Source organism: Dermacentor variabilis, chromosome 8 (assembly GCF_050947875.1).
Source record: "Dermacentor variabilis isolate Ectoservices chromosome 8, ASM5094787v1, whole genome shotgun sequence".
NCBI classification, from domain to species: domain Eukaryota; kingdom Metazoa; phylum Arthropoda; class Arachnida; order Ixodida; family Ixodidae; genus Dermacentor; species Dermacentor variabilis.
This window is the reverse complement of record NC_134575.1, coordinates 1,026,706-1,043,874: the sequence shown is the minus strand read 5'-3', so window position 1 is coordinate 1,043,874 and position 17,169 is coordinate 1,026,706. Positions and strand designations below refer to the sequence as shown.

The following is a 17,169-nucleotide window of genomic DNA, read 5'->3' as shown; positions in this document are numbered from 1 at the left end:
AGCCAATCATGAACCGCTGCAATGTGAATTCCTTTTACGTCGCCGTTTCTGTTTTTACTTTTGTTTTTGCTCTCTGATTCTACATCGGCTATCTTTTTCTTTCGGGGTAAGTAGTCGCTCTCCGCTTTCTCTTTCTTTTTTACATTTAGGTACACCACAATACTATGTTCAAGCCTCATACAACGCATTGTTCTCGGCAGAAGATGACACTCCATTTTGATGTGAAAGCATCAAATGGCCCATTAAGCAAAAGCGCAATGAAACTGCATCCAAAATCCCATTGGCTGCGACGCCACGTCACGAGGGCACGAGGGGTGCTCGTGACGTAACGTGACGAGGAGCGCTCGTGCGCTCGGTGCGCTTGCTGGCTCGGACCTTGACGGAGCAGAGCGGGCGAGACGGAACACAGCCTGAGTCTGCAGGTTCTACAACCTGAGCCAGCAACGCTCGCATGGTACCTCTAATGCCTTCAGCGTATCTTTGCCTACTGCTTTTGAAGCATAGAATGCGCTACCCGAGTACATAGTAAATGAATGTGATTCGTATAAATTTAGGCACCTACTGTCATGTATTTTTAACCCTTAACCTACCACCACTCCGTTGTTGCTCTAACGTCTACCTTTTGTACTGCTCTGTTATACTGCGGTTGTGCTACCAGTTGTACTGTTATAATTATCATTGTATAACTGAGTTAATCATTGTATCATTACGGCCATAGTGTTTATTGATGCATTTGCCCCCCCCCCCCCCTTATGTAATACCCTGAAAGGGGTCTTTAAGGGACAATAAATGATGACATTTATTTATTTTATTTATTCATTTATTTCACAATACTGCAGGCCAGATTGACCCAAGCAGGAGTAACACCGGAAGTAACATCAAACGATTCAGAAAGGGCGCCATTCACATCAACAGACTGCGTTCTACCACGTAAGTGTGCTCCGTCCATTCTACAAGATAAAGCGGAAGACCAATCAACTGCAATTTATAAAGAAGCTCTGAATGCGGTACCTTGTCAAAAGCTTTCGCCATATCCAGAAAAAGAACATCGATCTGTCCCGAGTTATCCAGTACGCTGAGAAAGTCGTGAACCGTCGTAACTAGTTGAGTAGTGGTCGACATGCCCTTCCTGAATCCATGCTGAAAAGGTGGTAGGATGTATTCTTCCTTTAAAAAGTCATCTATAAAGCGGGTCATGCTCCAGCGCTGCAGGGCATGATGCTGCAGCGCTGGCACGCCAAGTGTTCCGTGAGGGGACAGGGCTTCGCCGCGACGCCACGTCAGATTTCGCGCATCGACGCAGCAGACACGGCAACGCGATGCCATGGGGCGTCGCGTTGATGCCTCGTTGGTGCGTGGTGCTGCTTCCTCGGTCTTTAAGTCGGGGGCATATGTGACGTCCCTGGTTTCTCAGCAATATTCTCCAAGTCATTCCGGTCTATAGCCAACATGCTAACGCGGCAGGTACAAAAGAAAAAAAAATAACCCGCACCGATCTAATCGCAAAACTCGATAACATACCCCGCAGCAGCACTCGAAAGTATTACTCGCAGCGCAAAACTTGGACCGCTCAGCGCCGTTCAGTTGGACATTTTTGATTTCCGATTCACAACTCGTAAGAAGTGCTTAGGTGTCTTCGAATTTTATTGCGAAGCAATAATACTTTAGGTCGCACTTCAGCCCGTTCCGTGGCGAGGCGGTGGTAGGCACCATTGACCTTTAGCGTGACCTCGCTGCGTGACGTCACACCACGTGACCTAGAGTGACGTCACACCAGCTGTGTAAAAACGGGGCCCCATCTCACGCCGTCGCGAGGCGAGGCGGTAGCCACCAACGGCGGCCTAACTCCCGCTCCTCTCACCAGGGGCTCTACGGTCACTATTGCTTCGCAATCACTTGGCTTAACCAAGCTAAGCCACGGCACGGCCGTTTTTTTTATCTTCCCTCTGAAAGTGTAGGTGTCCAAGGCCGCCACAATTAATACTGTCCATGGAGGCAGGCTTCTCTAAGCATTAGAAGGTTAAGAAATCGCAGTTGTAACTCGCAGTCACCTCTTGTTTCCCACTTCAGATAGATGTGAAACGTATAGATTACATAACTAACAAGCAATCTTCGAAACTTGATGAGTTAAAGGGGTTCCACTACAGAAACAGGTGCAATTGTATTGACATATGGCAGCAGATGTCTCGTCTAATTGCAAGTTAAAAGATTTTGTAGGTAACCATAACAGCCAAGTGAAAGAATGCCATAAAACCCACTTACAACTTCGTAGCTCATCAGCGCAAACATCGAGTTATAGTTTGCAGTCAACTTCCTAATTATGTTAAGCGAACTTTACGAAAAGTGCATTTGAAAAATAATACTTTCGCTTTAACGCCAAATTTGACAACCTAGAATGTCCTCTAAGGCACACTTTAAGCACTTATCAAGCTATTCAAAAGTTGACTGCCAACGTTTTCGATCGTTGACTTCATGCCAGCGTATCTTCGACTCATTCATCACACCATCACATCGGTAAACATTTGGCCCCTCTTCGACAAGGCAGCTGAACTCAGCACCTTCCGCCTTGCAAACGACTGTGTCTTGGGCCGCTTCTTTTCTCCGATGCTTACCGTATCGAACGATCTTGTGGGCAACCTCTACCAAAACACTATGACGTGCCTATCTTTGCTTTTATTTTCTCTCTTTTTTCTAGTGTATGTGTGGATGTTGGTCTTTACAAGACACTGTGGAAAACAGCTGGCTTCCACTACTGCGATCAACATAGAAGCGCATTCAACGTTGTGCGCTAGTGGTTTGTCTTCATGTTAACCTGATTTTTTTGACATGGAAGGGTTTTATGCCGTGGTCCACGATTAACTTCCTGTAACAGATGTAACGGATATAACGTCGGCGCCAAGGAGTAAAATAGCTGGCTGGTTGCAGCGCTGTGTAAGCTACACGGATTCTTAGCCAATAGGAAGGCCGAATGACCCTCGATATGTGCTCATCCGCGCCGCATCGTCTGCTCATCGTCTGCTTGCAATCCTGTGACATGCTCTATGGTTGGTTGATTGACGCAAAAAAATGTTTTGACCTGGTATCATCAGCTGCTTTTACATGCATACAACAGGAGGGCTTCGATTTACCTGTACGCTTTCCCTGCAGCTACCTTGCAGCCTTCTTTTCGCCTGTGCTACAGCAAGTAGCACAGGTGAATGCGCTTACAAATGTTCAGCTGCGCCACAGCGTCTGCTCGGCGTCTACTTGGCGTTTGCTCGCTGCCGTCATCACGTACCATACTAGAGCAGGGCAATAAATTAATGATGGAGTAAACGCCAATGCATAACCAATGAAAGTGCTGTGGCGCCATCTGCTAACTAGAAATCAAACCAGTTTTACGGCTCGGTGCCGTATCTGCAGTCCTACCAGCGTGCAAACAAATAGCCGATCTAAATAATTACGACAAAACATACCTGATCATTCGAGCTCAGCTTGAGATGAGACTTAGCGATGACGGATTTTGCCGCTTTCTGCTGACATGGCGGGAAGCCAGTCATCATCATCATCATCATCATCATAGTTTATGTCCACTGCAGAACGAAGGCCTCTCCCTGCTATCTCCAATTACCCCTCCCACGGCCCGCGCCAACCGATTCCAACTAGCACCCGCAAATTTCCTAATTTCGTCACACCACCTAGTCTTCTGTCGTCCTCTACAGCGCTTCCCTTCTCTTGGTACCCATTCTGTCACCCTAATGGTCCAACGGTTATCTAATCTGCGCATTACATGACCTGTCCAGCGCCATTTTTTTCTATTAATGTCTATTAGAATATCGTCTATACCCGTTTGATCACTGATCCAAACCACTCTCTTTCTGTCTCTTAAAGTTTTGTATAGCATTCTACGTTCCATCGCGCTTTGCGCGGTCTTCAAATTGTTCTCGAGCTTCTTTGTCAGTCTGCAAGTCTCTGCTCCATATGTGAGCACCGGTAAAATGCACTGATTGTATACTTTCCTTTTCAATGATAACGGTAAGCTCCCAGTCAGGAGCTCCCGATCTCTGCCATATGCGATCCAAACCATTTTTATTCTTCTCTGAGTTTCCTTCTCATGATCAGTGTTCCCTGTGATTAGTTGACCTAGGTAAACGTACTCCTTCACCCACTCTAGAGGCTAACTTGCGATCTTGAACACTTGTTCCCTTGCTCGGATATTTATCATTATCTTTGTCTTCTGCATATTAATCTTCAACTCCACTTTTACACTCTCCCTGTTAAGGTCCTCAATCGTTTGTTGTAGCTCGTCCACAGTGTTGCTGAATAGAACAATGTTATCGGCAAACCGCAGGTTGCTGAGGTTTTCGCCGTCGACCCTTAGTTCTAAACCTTCCCAGTTTAATAGCTTGAATACTTCTTCCAAGCACGCAGTGCACAGCATTGGATAGATAGTCTCTCCTTGTCTGACCCCTTTATTTATAGGTATCTTCCTACTTTTCTTGCGTAGAATTAAGGTGGCGGTGGAATCTCTGTAGATATTTTCCAGGGTATTTACGTAAGCGGTCTTTACTCCTTGATTACAGACCGCTTAGAAGCCAGCAACAAGCGTGAATTGGGATCGAAGCTGGTGGTCCGGGCAGAATGGGTGCCGCCATGTTGGCTGCGAAATCACGGTTAGCATGGCTATTACGCTTACCGGCGCTAACTGCCAATGTAATTCTCAGTATACGACGCGCATGCGAAAATATCCTAAAATGTCACATATCACTGTACCGTATCATGTAGCAAGCAAAATAACTCTCTCTAGTGTACCCATTAATCAACCAGTTACGCCTGGAACTATATACCACTGCGCAAGGATACTACCTGTGTACGCCTCGTACCTTCGACTTTGCTGCAAGCTGCTTGTGTGATGTAGATAGGAGCGGTGAAGCGAGGTACTGCATCGTGATACTAGCGAGCGCCGACAGAGAGCGCTTCGGTAGTCACAGCGCCTCAAAAGAACTAGGAATCTTACCAGCAAGTATGCGGCCTGTATGCTGTGCAACACGGCAACAAAGAAGGTCAAGCGGAAAGTCAAAGATGCTGCGATAATCTCAGTGGCGGCAATGGAAAAGAAAGCTGGCATGAATAACTACTTAGGAGGGAAAAACGAAATCAAGAAAGAAACAATTTATGATAACTCAAAGCGAAGCTCATTACTTTTCGAAGCAAGATTAGGATTCCTTAAAATACGCACTTACAAGGCCAGACATAAGAAGGAAGAATAAGCATGTTCTGGCTGCAGTAAAGCGAGGGAAACGATAGAGCATTTTTATTAGAATGGTAAGATATCTGCCCAGCGGTCGATTTAGGCATCTCTGGCCTCCTTGAAGCCCTCGGGTTCAGCGAGAGCAGGGGGAGAGTAAACATGTCCACAGTAGAGATTAGTTGATGATGATGGTATTGAATTTTTATGACACAGCAGCCGTGCAAGATATAATGTGCCAAGCACAAGTAGAAATTAGTAAGCGGCGATTGGAAGATTGGTTCAAGAAAATTAGGAAAACGCAAACAACAGAGGCGTGCAAAAGCAAAGTTCACAATAGGGGTTCAGAAACTTTGAGTCTGGAAATTCATCGTGGGTTTTCTTTTTTTTTTACATATGTAAGACATTAGGCAATAAAATAACAAGACCTTGGTGCCGTGACCCACCGCCCTGTTCCAAAGGGAACACTCATAACATCTATCCACCCGCAGCGGGGGCTCCAACGTGGTATATCCCGGTGCTGGAACTTTGCGCACATGGTTTGTCTTTCGCGTCGGATCAGCCTGTGACGCCTCGTCGCCTACAGAGTGGAGCTTCAACATGCATCAGCAGTTCTTACACGCCGCCTACTGCTTCGCTTGTGATAGCACCAACTAAGAAAACTGCTGCGCTAAACGTCGCAAAAAGGCAACGGCGTCGACGGGCGACATTGCCGACATGTTGCTTTTTCTGTGATCATATTGCGTATATTTATGACCGGGTGTGTCCATGCGTGAGTATGTGTACGCGTGTGTGTTCGCTCAACAGGGAAGTAGAGGAACAGATGTGGTCAAGGTTAGGCAAAGGGAAGCTTCTGTGAAATTCTACATCGGAAATAAGTGCACAATTCAAGCTGCGCATGTGCTGCTCAGTAGTCTAACTTTGTTCGTTTAACACGACAGTGTTTAATGCCGGAGTCCACAATCCACGGTCAACTTTGTTTTTAATATATCATAACCATAATAAGGTATCTCCCGGCATACGTGCCAGCAAACAAAGACAGAAGCTCGTACGCGTGAAAGTCCCTTTGGAAAAAGTCAAGGTTTCCAGCGGTAATATACGAGATTCCGTGCAAAAATTGTGACGCATCCTACATAAGTGAAACTGGGGATTTTAAAAGAAGGATTCAGCACTGCCAAACGATTTCAAGAAAGGAAATGTAAGTTCTAATGCCTTGGTGAATCATCACACGACTACTAACCACATCATCGATTGGAATGCTGTCAGCATAATCGCGCCAGAGAAGCACTTATCTTCAAGACTAGTCTTGCAATCTTTACATATTTAAATGACGAGAAACGCAATTAAACGGACACGGAGTGTCTAGATATACACGCGCACTCTGCGCCACCTAACACATAAATAATCTCTTGCGCTCATCTTCGTTGTGAACAAGGGACCCGTAGCGGTCTCGAAACGTCATTATAGGTTTTTTTTTTTTTTTGAACCTTGAGCGGGTGCCGGTTTATATGACGATCTGTCAGCCTCGCCTCTATTTTTTTTTATTTTTACAAGTACCTGCAGCAGCACACGGGCATTATTGCAGGGGGGGGGGGGGGGGAATTGGAGGAAAATGAACATGTGACAAAAACTTAAAACAGCTAAGCGCAGGTGGTAAAAGTAACAGAATACCTAACATCGATGAGTCATCTCGACGGCAGAACGGTCTTCAGTAAACGGCGGTGCAAAATTGCAACACAGAAATGGAAAGGGTACACTATCGCATGAAGCGCGATGCCAGCCATATTATATAAAGTAAACGGGATGATGTTATACTACGGCAGACTGCGTGACAATAAAGAAAGAAAATGCGAACACGTTTTACATTCACCAATGCTCTTGGGAAGCCTATTCCAGTGTGCGGAAGCATGTGGAAAAAAATGAATTACGGTAGACATCCGTACGACAGCGCATTTCTAGAACTTTCATCTCGTGATCACATCGTTTAGAGATGAAGTGGGGAAGGAAAATATACAAGTTCTTATTCGTTCCTGTGAGGTCGGAGTAAATTCGGAAAAAAAGTTCTAATTTTGCAGTTAATCATCGGGATGCCAGTGTTTTTCAACCAAGGTCCTCTTTCACTAATGTAATACTGCTACGTAAGTTATAATTACCAGAAACAAATCTTGCAGCACGGTTTTGGACGCGTTCAAGCTTTTCTATAAGTTTAGAGCTTTGAGGGTCGCATACCTGGCAAGCGTATTCGACTACCGGACGAATATTCGTTATGTAAAGCAGTTCTTTTACTTTCTGGGGGCTTTATAAAAATTACGTCTAACAAGGTTTAGCATACGAGATTATATTAAGGTTAAGTATTCAATATGTATGTTCCATGTTAAATTTTCTGAAACATAGACCCCGAGGTATTTGTAGTGTTGGACCTTTTCAAGAAGCAGTCCGTCCAATTTATACACTGATCTCACAGACAAGCGTTTACGGGTGAATGACACAAGTTGGCATTTAGAACTATTCAAAGACATGCCTCACCTAATGCACCAAGCAGGAATTTCGTTTAGATTATTGTGCGAACTACGAACATCACAATCATTTTCTACATTCCTGTATATGGCACAATCATCAGCATATAACCTAACTTTGCATCCTAGATTGTGGAAAATGGCATTTATAAAGACCAAAAATAACAAAGGCCCCAAAACAGACCCTTGGGGCACGCCAGAGGTTACGGTGACAGGTGTTGATCTAGTGCCGTTTATTAAAATATGCTGTGCTTGCCCAGACAAGTAATTTCAAATTCAATCTACTATTTCAGGGTGTATACCGAGACAAGATAATTTATGTAAAAGCAATGCATGAGAAACGGTGTCAAAAGCTTTCCGGAAATCCAAAAATATGCAGTGTACCTGAAATCCAAGACCAAAAGAGCAAAAGAGATCATGGGAGAACTCTACCAGTTGAGTCGTACATGACAGGCCAGGCTTGAATCCATGTTGAACATAAGAAAAGAAATTAATGCTTGGAAGATGTTTCATCACAGCACTGTATATAATGTGTTCTATTGTTTTGCAACATACACATGTTAGAGAAATCGTTTCGTATCTGGCATACACGGGGCTTAGTGCAGTGTATCGCGTACGAAGGAAGCACTCAACTGGGAATTGCTAGACACACGCCGTAAGAAGTTGAGTCTGAAGTTTTTCCATGCTATTTATTATTCAGCTGTTCGGATTGATCGCGAAAAGTTTGTGCAAGAGCCTTTTTATAGATCTAATCGTGTTAACCATGATTTTAAGGTGCGTGAATTTGCGACAAAAACTGAATTGCTAAGAATGTCTTTCTTTCCTAAAACCATTAGGGAATGAAATAGACTGCCGAGTGATGTTGGGAGGGTTGAATCAAATGATGCTTTCTTTTTGGTGTTGTAGGTTGTAGATGTGCATTGCTAAGGACTTTGCCTTTTTTTTTTCGTTTTTCCTCTTTTGTTGTCACTTTTAACACTGCACAGGAGCAGAGGTGTCGTATGCATTTCTTCTTGTACACTCCCCCCCCCCCCCCCCCCCACTGTAATTCCTTGGGGCTGTGGGTTCCGTAATAAATGAATAAATAAATAAATGAAGAAATAGGCCTGTGGTTTTCTAGTACACTTTTAGGATCGTTTTTATGAATAGGAACGACGTGGGCTACCTTCCATTCTGCAGGTAATAAAATGGAATTTAAAGATTTATTAAACAGAGCTACTAAAAATGCGGAATTCCTTGTGAGCAGGATTTTAATACCTGCGACGGAATGCCATCAGGACCGCCAGCCGATGTGTTGTTCAGATTGGAAATAAGCTTGAGAACACCGTTATATGTGACAGTAACCATAGGCATATTCTCGTAGACTATTTCTTGTATTTCAGGCAGTTCACCAGTCTACGTCTCAGAAAAAAACACTTTTAAAATAGGAATTCAGACAGCAAGCCTTCTCATCATCAAGCACGGTTTTCTCGCCAACTGATAAACTAGGGACAGTGGTGCCCACTTTACCATTTATTTTAACAAATTTCCAAAATTCTTTAGGATTATACCTCAACTTCGCGTCAAGCGATGAAATATAAGTTTGTTTTTTACCTTTATTTCTTGTTTAATTTTGTAGTTCACGTGACGCATTTCATGGAAAACGGACTGATTGCGAGTCTTTAAATACGAAGCATACAGGCGGCGTTTTTTGTTAATTAGCGAGCGAATTTTCTTATCTACCCAAGTTTATCTTTCCGGCGCCTAGTTGTCAAAAGTTTGGAAGGTGTGTATTTTTCAATTAAAGCCTTTACTTTATGTGTAAAAAGAATCCAAGCTTCATCTATGTCCACTGACTGGCTGACCTCATAAAGAATAGAGAAGGAATTTGAAAGCTCTCGTGCTACAGACATGTAATCCCCTCGGTCGTAAAAAAAAACCTTTCTAGGATATTTATGTTGGAATGTATCGTGTAACCGCGCAAACAACAAAGGACAAAGAAGGAAACACACAGGACTTTTCTTTGTCCTTTGTTGTTTGCGCGGTTACACGATGCATTCCAATATCGACCACCAACTAGCCCGCCTATCCCTGTTAAATAGGATATTTATGGGCTGGTCTAACTGAAGCGGCACTAGACGTGGCAACAACGCAGTCATGATACCAGGTATGACAGCTACATTTTAGATCAACCACTCAAAGCTAGCAAAAAACAAATCCAAAGTGCTGGCAGAAAAATTATCTCGTCGCGTGCATTCGGAGACAAATTGGGTTAGGTCATTGGTTATAACAAACTCTGAAAAGGCAAGAAATAGGGCAGTCTAGTCTGTGAACACAGGTTCGCCATTTTCCCAGTCAACAGCAGGCACGTTAAAGTCACCCCCAAGTATATACTCAGTATTTACGGTAGTTAAAAAGTTTGATAGCTCGGTAAATGACTCCGGATTACAAGAACTAGGAGACCGGTAAGAAGACCCAACAGCCAGGTAATTGCCATTGCTCATGCTAACCCTGCACCATATGGATTCAGAATGATTTGAAGAAGTAGGAAACTCAGTACTCTGAAGGCACTCATTAATCAGAAGAAAAACGCCGCCACCATGTGTGTTTCTGCCACACCGGTAAACATCATAACCACACGAAAATACATAGTTATTGGCGATGGATTCATGAAGCCAGGATTCAGTTCCGATCACTATAGGCGGTCGGACAGCGGAAAGCAAAGCTGCAAACTAATCGACCTTATTTTTAAAGCTTCGGCAGTTAAGTAACAAAAGGTTAAATGTAAGGTAACCTAAGTCTAAGTAAATCAAGTGTAGTGTAGCCTGTCGAGTTTTCGTCAAACTTTGGAGTACATATGTAATAACGATTTGCCTAACTGTGTCTCTTCTGCTGTACATCTGCATGCCTACGACTGCGTACTTCACAGGGAAATACGTAACGATGACGACAAAGATATCTTGCAGTCGGACTTGAATATCATTTGAACTTGGTGCGATAAATGGCTCATGGATTTAAACCTTAACAAATGCAAACTAATGACTGTTTCCTGGTAGCATTAAAGCATTTCAACGTACACACTAGTTGACATTGAAGTCAAGCATGTTTCACTATACCGTTACTTGGCGTTACTATTACCTTCAATCTAACATGGAATACTCATATTGATGTTGTCACTATTATCGACAGGCGTCTTCTAAAAGGGGCCGTTAAAGTCCAAGTCGTGGAAGGGGCAGCGCAGCACCGACAAAAGACGAAGTCACGAGCTCGTGAACCAGCCCGTCCTCGTCTTCTTCGGGCAGCAAGTAGCCCAAGCACGTGCCACAAACGCGTGGCATTACCCCTCCTCCCAGAAGAGCATCAACTCGATGCTAAATAAATCGTTCACGGGCAAAGAGACTTGTCCCAGGACGAACGCAATGGTCCGAAAACCATGACTGCTATAATGTGCTATATGGTTTTAAACGCACGACGTGCACAATCTCGGGCCGCGGTTTTCGGCGTCGTGCTTGCTGGGTGCCATCCGAAAGGACTTTATAATTGAGGTCACTCACCCGCCGAAGCTCTTTGTAAGTGCCGAAGTACCGGCTCAGAAGGTTTTCCGAAAGTCCTTTACGGCGGATGGGGGTCCAAACTAGTCAAAGTCAAAGTATTTTATTTAGGCATCAGAAACGGTTGCCTAGGAGGCCGACATAAAGGCAATTAATGCCTGACAGAGTGTCAGCCCCCTTCCTCCCACTCTCCAAACATCTCACCCAATATCACTGTAATAATTGCTACATTGCCTGTCGACAACACCTTCAACATAAATCAGAGGAAAGCACTGGCAACAATGCATCAAAACGAAAACATTTGAACCAAGACTATTCTGTATCGCGAGAAATGCGCAACTATGAACGAACGACATTTGTGTCCTGTAGTACATGACAATCGACCAAAACATTGAAACAGGACCAATAAAAAACAAAACTCACAACTGAAACCCATATTTCGTACTCACTCACCCCGAGAGAAAAAACTAAAAACATTTCAAAATTGTGTTCCAAGAAGGTATCTGATTAACCTTTTTTTAAATGCTTGCGCTCAAGCACTGTCTATAGCAACGGTCATAGCTGTTTTGTGTCTATTCAAGAAGTCGGGAATTTGGTACGATAATTTTTTTGAACCGTAGTTAGTGCAAATTTTTTCTTTGTTATAAGTGGTATGCCAGATTGTACGGGTGTTCTTTATGGACGTATTTTTCTAAGAACGATGATGAATTCTGTTTCGTTTGACTGTATATAACTAACGCAAATTTTTTACATCGGATGTTTGTGATAGTCAAGATTCGATGCTATTCAAATAATGGGGCAGAGCGTGCTGAGCGCGGAACATTCTCTATTTGGCGAAACACTTTTTTCCGTAGTGCATGTAAGCTTTCTAAATTTGTTTTCATGGTCGTACATCATACTAGAAGGCAGTACTGCAGACGAGAGTGTACTAGGGTATAATATGTTTTTTAACCAAAGTGGTAACAGATCCTTTAGTTTATAAGTGACTCCGATTGTTCGTGAAATGTCTGTTTGTATTTTTGCGACATGTGCTGACCAACTTAGGTGTTCCTGAAAAAGTACACCAAGAAATTTAAGGGATGTAACGCGTTCGATTTGCTAATCACTGAACTGAAGAGCAATGTCTGTCACACATTTATTCTTTGGTCTAAAAACAAGACGTTTTGTTCGTGTTTAGAGCCGATTTGTTCACGCCAAGCCACACTGATAAGTTCTCAAGCCAGGTATTCGCTTCTCCCTCCATTTCCCCTATATTAGCCCCTGGAAAAAAATGTTAGTGTCGTCAGCATAAAGGATAATTTCTGAATTTAGCGGAATATTTACGATGTGATTAATATAGAGAAGAAACAATAATGGTCCATGACCTCATCCTAGACGAGATAACACCAATATCAGACTGAGCTTGGTTTACCGCACTATACTGGTTTCTGTTCGTCAGGTAACTGGTAACTAGATCTGGGGCAGCCCATCTAATTTCGTAATTGGTTAGCTTTTGCAATAAGATGTCATGTTTAATGGAGTCAAATGCTTTTTTTAAAGGAAGAAACAATCCTACGGTGTATCATTTATGCTCAAATTTATCGATTATATTATCTTTATTATTTAACAGAGCCACCCGCCGCGGTTGCTCAGTGGCTATGGTGTTGGGCTGCTGAGCACGAGGTCGCGGGATCGAATCCCGGCCACGGCGGCCGCATTTCGATGGGGGCGAAATGCGAAAACACCCGTGTGCTTAGATTTAGGTGCACGTTAAAGAACCCCAGGTGGTCAAAATTTCCGGAGTCCTCCACTACGGCGTGCCTCATAATCAGAAAGTGGTTTTGGCACGTAAAACCCCAAATATTATATTATTAACAGAGCCGTTTCTGTTTGCTTATATTTCTGGAACCCATTCTGCTGCTCTACTATATCGTTATTTTGTTGAAAGTAACTTAGAAAGTGTGCATTGATAACTTGCTCTATTATTTTCGAGAAAATTGGCAAGATAGAAACTAACACTTGGTCACCTGGTTGGTAGTCAACTTGTCGGCGGCGGAGGTTGTAGTGCCACGCGTCAATACAATGTTGTTTCCTGATGCTCACGAGATCCAGTTGGCATGCTTCCTCGGCACGCTGCACAAGACGCTCGGTGTCTTCATCAAGACTATCAGAATCGTCACATGGTAACATCGTCTGAACTTCACAACAGTAAACAAGAGAACACGGCGTGAAGCGCGTGGTCTCTTGTGTAGCAGTATTGTACGCCATCATGACGTACGGTAGTACCTCGTCCAGCGTCTTATGCTGCACGTCTATGTACATACATCTAGAGCATATTGGTCAACGTTCTGTTAAGCCTTCCGGTCAAACCATTTGCTTGCGGATGATAGGCAGCCGTCTTTCGGTGCGGCGTGTAACTCAGTTGAAAAAGTTCATGCATCAAGCAGCCTTACCGTAAATGCCGTCCCTCGATCTCTGATGACCCAGGTTGGGGCACCATTAAGTAGTACGATGTTCTGTACGAAAAAACCGTGCAACCTCAGAAGATGTGCCTTTAGGAAGAGCCTTTATTTCAACATAGCGGGTTAAATAGTCTGTGGAGATGATGATCCACTTGTTCCCGGCAGTAGACAACGGAAACGGACCCAGGAGGTCCATGCCGACTTGATCGAAGGGCCCTCGAGGTGGCTCGATAGGATGCAGCAGATCCGCATGTTTCACATTGGGCGACTATCGGCGCTGGCATTCATGGCAGGTTTGGGCGTACCCTTTAACACCACTGGCGAGTTTCGGCCAGTAGTAGGATGTCCGTACCCTAGCAAGGGTTCGAGTGAAACCCAAGTGGCCAGACGCAGGCTCGTCGTGGAATGCGAACAGGATTTCATCACGAAGCTCTGCTGGTACGGCCAAAAGATAGGTTTTGTTGCTGGCAGCAGAATTCTTCTTGTATAGGATTCCCTGTCGCAAAAAAACGAAGACAATCCGCGGGCAATTTGTCGGGGAAGACGTACGTTGCGGCCTTCTAGATGTTGAATGATAGGTCGCAATTCACAATCTGCTCACTGCCGTGTAGATACGTCTGCCTCGCTTATGGTCCCGAGCAAGGCGCTGTCATCTTAGGTGTGTTGATCGGCAGGTTCAACAGGCGCGCGACAATGTGTCGGCATCGTCGTGTGTGCAGCCCGACTTGTACACGATGGTCATGTCGTACTCCTGCAGGCGCCTGCTCCACCGTGCCAGTCGTCCAGAAGGGTCTCTTAGGTTTTCCAGCCAGCATAAGGAGTGATGATCCGTCAGGACCCGATATGGGCGGCCATAGAGATAAGGGTGGAACTTTGCAAGTACCCATGCGACGGCAAGACACTCTTTCTCCGTGGTAGTGTAATTAGACTCTTCTTGTGATGAGGTGTGACTGGCGTAAGCTATGACCGTTTCGCCGTTCCCCTGCCGCTGCAAGAACACCACACCCAGACCGACGTTAATAGCGTCGGTGTGAATTTCCGTTTCGGCTTCCTCAGGTGGCGTCGAAGCTCAGTGAAAGCCGCTTCCGGTTCAGAGCTCCAGTGTCATCTCTAGTGAGACGAGTAAGTGGTTCGGAAATTTTAGAAAAAATGCGTATAAAGCGCCGGTAGTATGCGCACAGTCCCAGGAAACGTCGAACGCTTTTCTTGTCGGTAGGAGTCGGGAAAGCAGCTACAGCGGATGTTTCTCGGGATCGGGACGGACGCCTTCCGCGCTCACGGCATGTCCAAGAAACTTCAGTTCTTCATAACTAAAGTGACATTTCTAAGGCTTTAAGGTGAGATTGGCCGATCTGATTGCTTCGAGCACTTGCCGCAGTCGCCTAAAATGTCCGGAGAAATTGTCTGAAAGTACGACCACATCATCCAGGTAGACGAGACAGGTTTGCCATTTCAGGTGGGCTAGCACAGCGTCCATCACCCGTTGAAAAGTTGCCGGTGCGGAGCACAACCGGAACGGAAGTACTCGGAACTCGTAAAGTCCATCCGGAGTGACAACGGCTGTTTTCTCGCGGTCATGCTCCTCCTACCTCATTCTGCCAGTACCCACTTTTCAAGTCAAAGGAGGAAAAATACTTGGCTCGCCGTAGTCGATCGAGAGAGTCATCTATGCGCGGCAACGGATAGACGTCTTTCCTTGTGACGTTGTTGAGTTTTCTGTGATCGACACAGAAGCGGGGAGTGCTGTCCCTCTTCTTTACTAGGACAACCAGCGATGACCACGGACTCTTTGAAGGTTGGATGACGCCATCGTCAATCATCTCCTTGACTTGTTGTTGAATTGCTTCCCGTTTTTTTTTTTTTTCAAAGCACGATATGGGGGGCTGCTGATGAATACGACGTGCATCGTCGTAAGAAATTATCCTGTGCTGCATGATTGGCGTCTGACTGACTTTAGACGATCGAGCGAAGCAGTCCTTCAATTCACACAACAGTCCTCGCAGTGCCTCGTTATGGTGCTCCGGCAGCTCGTTGTTGATGTCGATATTCGTAACGCATTCTTCATCGCTGCCGCTTTCTCCACAAGTGGAGCACTCAATGACGTCCTCCAAGGCTTCAGCGTGAGCGGTGGAAGTGCCACGGAAGAGGTGTCGATGTTCATTAGTGAAGTTAGTGATCAAGACGTCAGCTTGGCCATCCCTAACGTCAATGGCTCCTCGAGAAACGCTAATTCCGAGGGTAATTAGAAGGCAGACGCTGCACTCTGCGAGAACTTCGCCTTCGCATGTGCCGTCAGACGTTACCGGAATCATTATACTAGCACGAGGTGGTATTGTGACGCTGTCGTCGGAAATTCGTAGAGCGGCTCTGTGGCGGCAGGCTTCTCGTGTCGTCGCTTTCTTTGTACAGAAAGAAATACAGCGTCGGCGGAAGTCAATGATGGTGCCATACTCTCGAAATAAATTTATTCCACGCATCAATTCATGGGAGCATTCTCGGAGAACAGGGGAACTGATCGGAAACGTAATGTTTTGAATTTACACCCGAGAAGTGCACAAACCAAATAGTTAAACGGCATATCCGCCCGCTGTCCGTACGTGCGTCCCTGTCCAAGGCGTAACAACTTTCTTTAATCTGCTTGCCACTTTTCCGCTGATAATCGAGTAGTCAGTGCCAGTGTCTATTAAAGCAGTAACGTTTCGACCGTCGATCAGCACCGGTATGTTTATTGAAAAGTTATCTCCAGCCTGAGACACCGGTGTCGTCATGTGTCGTCGGTCTGAGGTCGCGTCGATTGGATGTCTTCGCACGTAAGGTCAGCGACGTCACCTCGAAAGGTCGCTGACGTTAGCTTTCCAGGCGAAGGCTAGGAGATCGTCCTAGCGACATCTGACCTGCACCTCTCGAATAGGATGGTCGGGGTGACGGCGATCGCGACTGGCGCCTTGATGACGGTGGTGCTCGCTGTCGAGCTATAAAATCTTCAATGTGAGATGGCCGTTGTCCAAAACGGGGTCGGGGTGAAATAATAGGGAATCCCTGGAGTCCAAGGCGGTGGTACTGGCACTCTCGGTAGACATGACCCTCCTCACCACAGTGGTAACAGAGCAGTTGTCGGTTGGGCATGCACAAAATGTCCGATTTACGTACGGCTGGTCGAGCCTCTCCAAAATAAGGAACCGCCTACGCTGACTGAAGCATAGCATACGGTATGACGGCAGGCAGCGGCGCTGGTGCAGGGATAAGGTGCCTCAATGCGCCAGCATAAGTCGCGCACTGTTATTCGCTCACGGTAGGAGGTGTCGCCGGCGACGGGACGGTGCCTCTTCAAACGTCAACGTATGTTGTGCGTCGAGGTTCACTTGAAGTCGTGAACGCCAAGTGGTGGAACGACCGGAAGTGCTGCTTCGTAACGTGGTGCATCGAGTGCATGCTGCACTTCGTCACGCACGACG

At 45.4% G+C, this 17,169-nt stretch overlaps 1 long non-coding RNA gene across 1 annotated transcript in view; it reads left to right on the top strand.

The window, feature by feature from the left end:
- The window catches only part of LOC142589519 (uncharacterized), a 580,475-nt gene that overhangs the window by 234,124 nt on the left and 329,182 nt on the right, over positions 1-17,169 (top strand). The window contains exon 3 of the long non-coding RNA XR_012829879.1: positions 840-930. This is a non-coding gene — a long non-coding RNA (uncharacterized LOC142589519). The remainder of the gene's footprint in view (positions 1-839; positions 931-17,169) is intronic.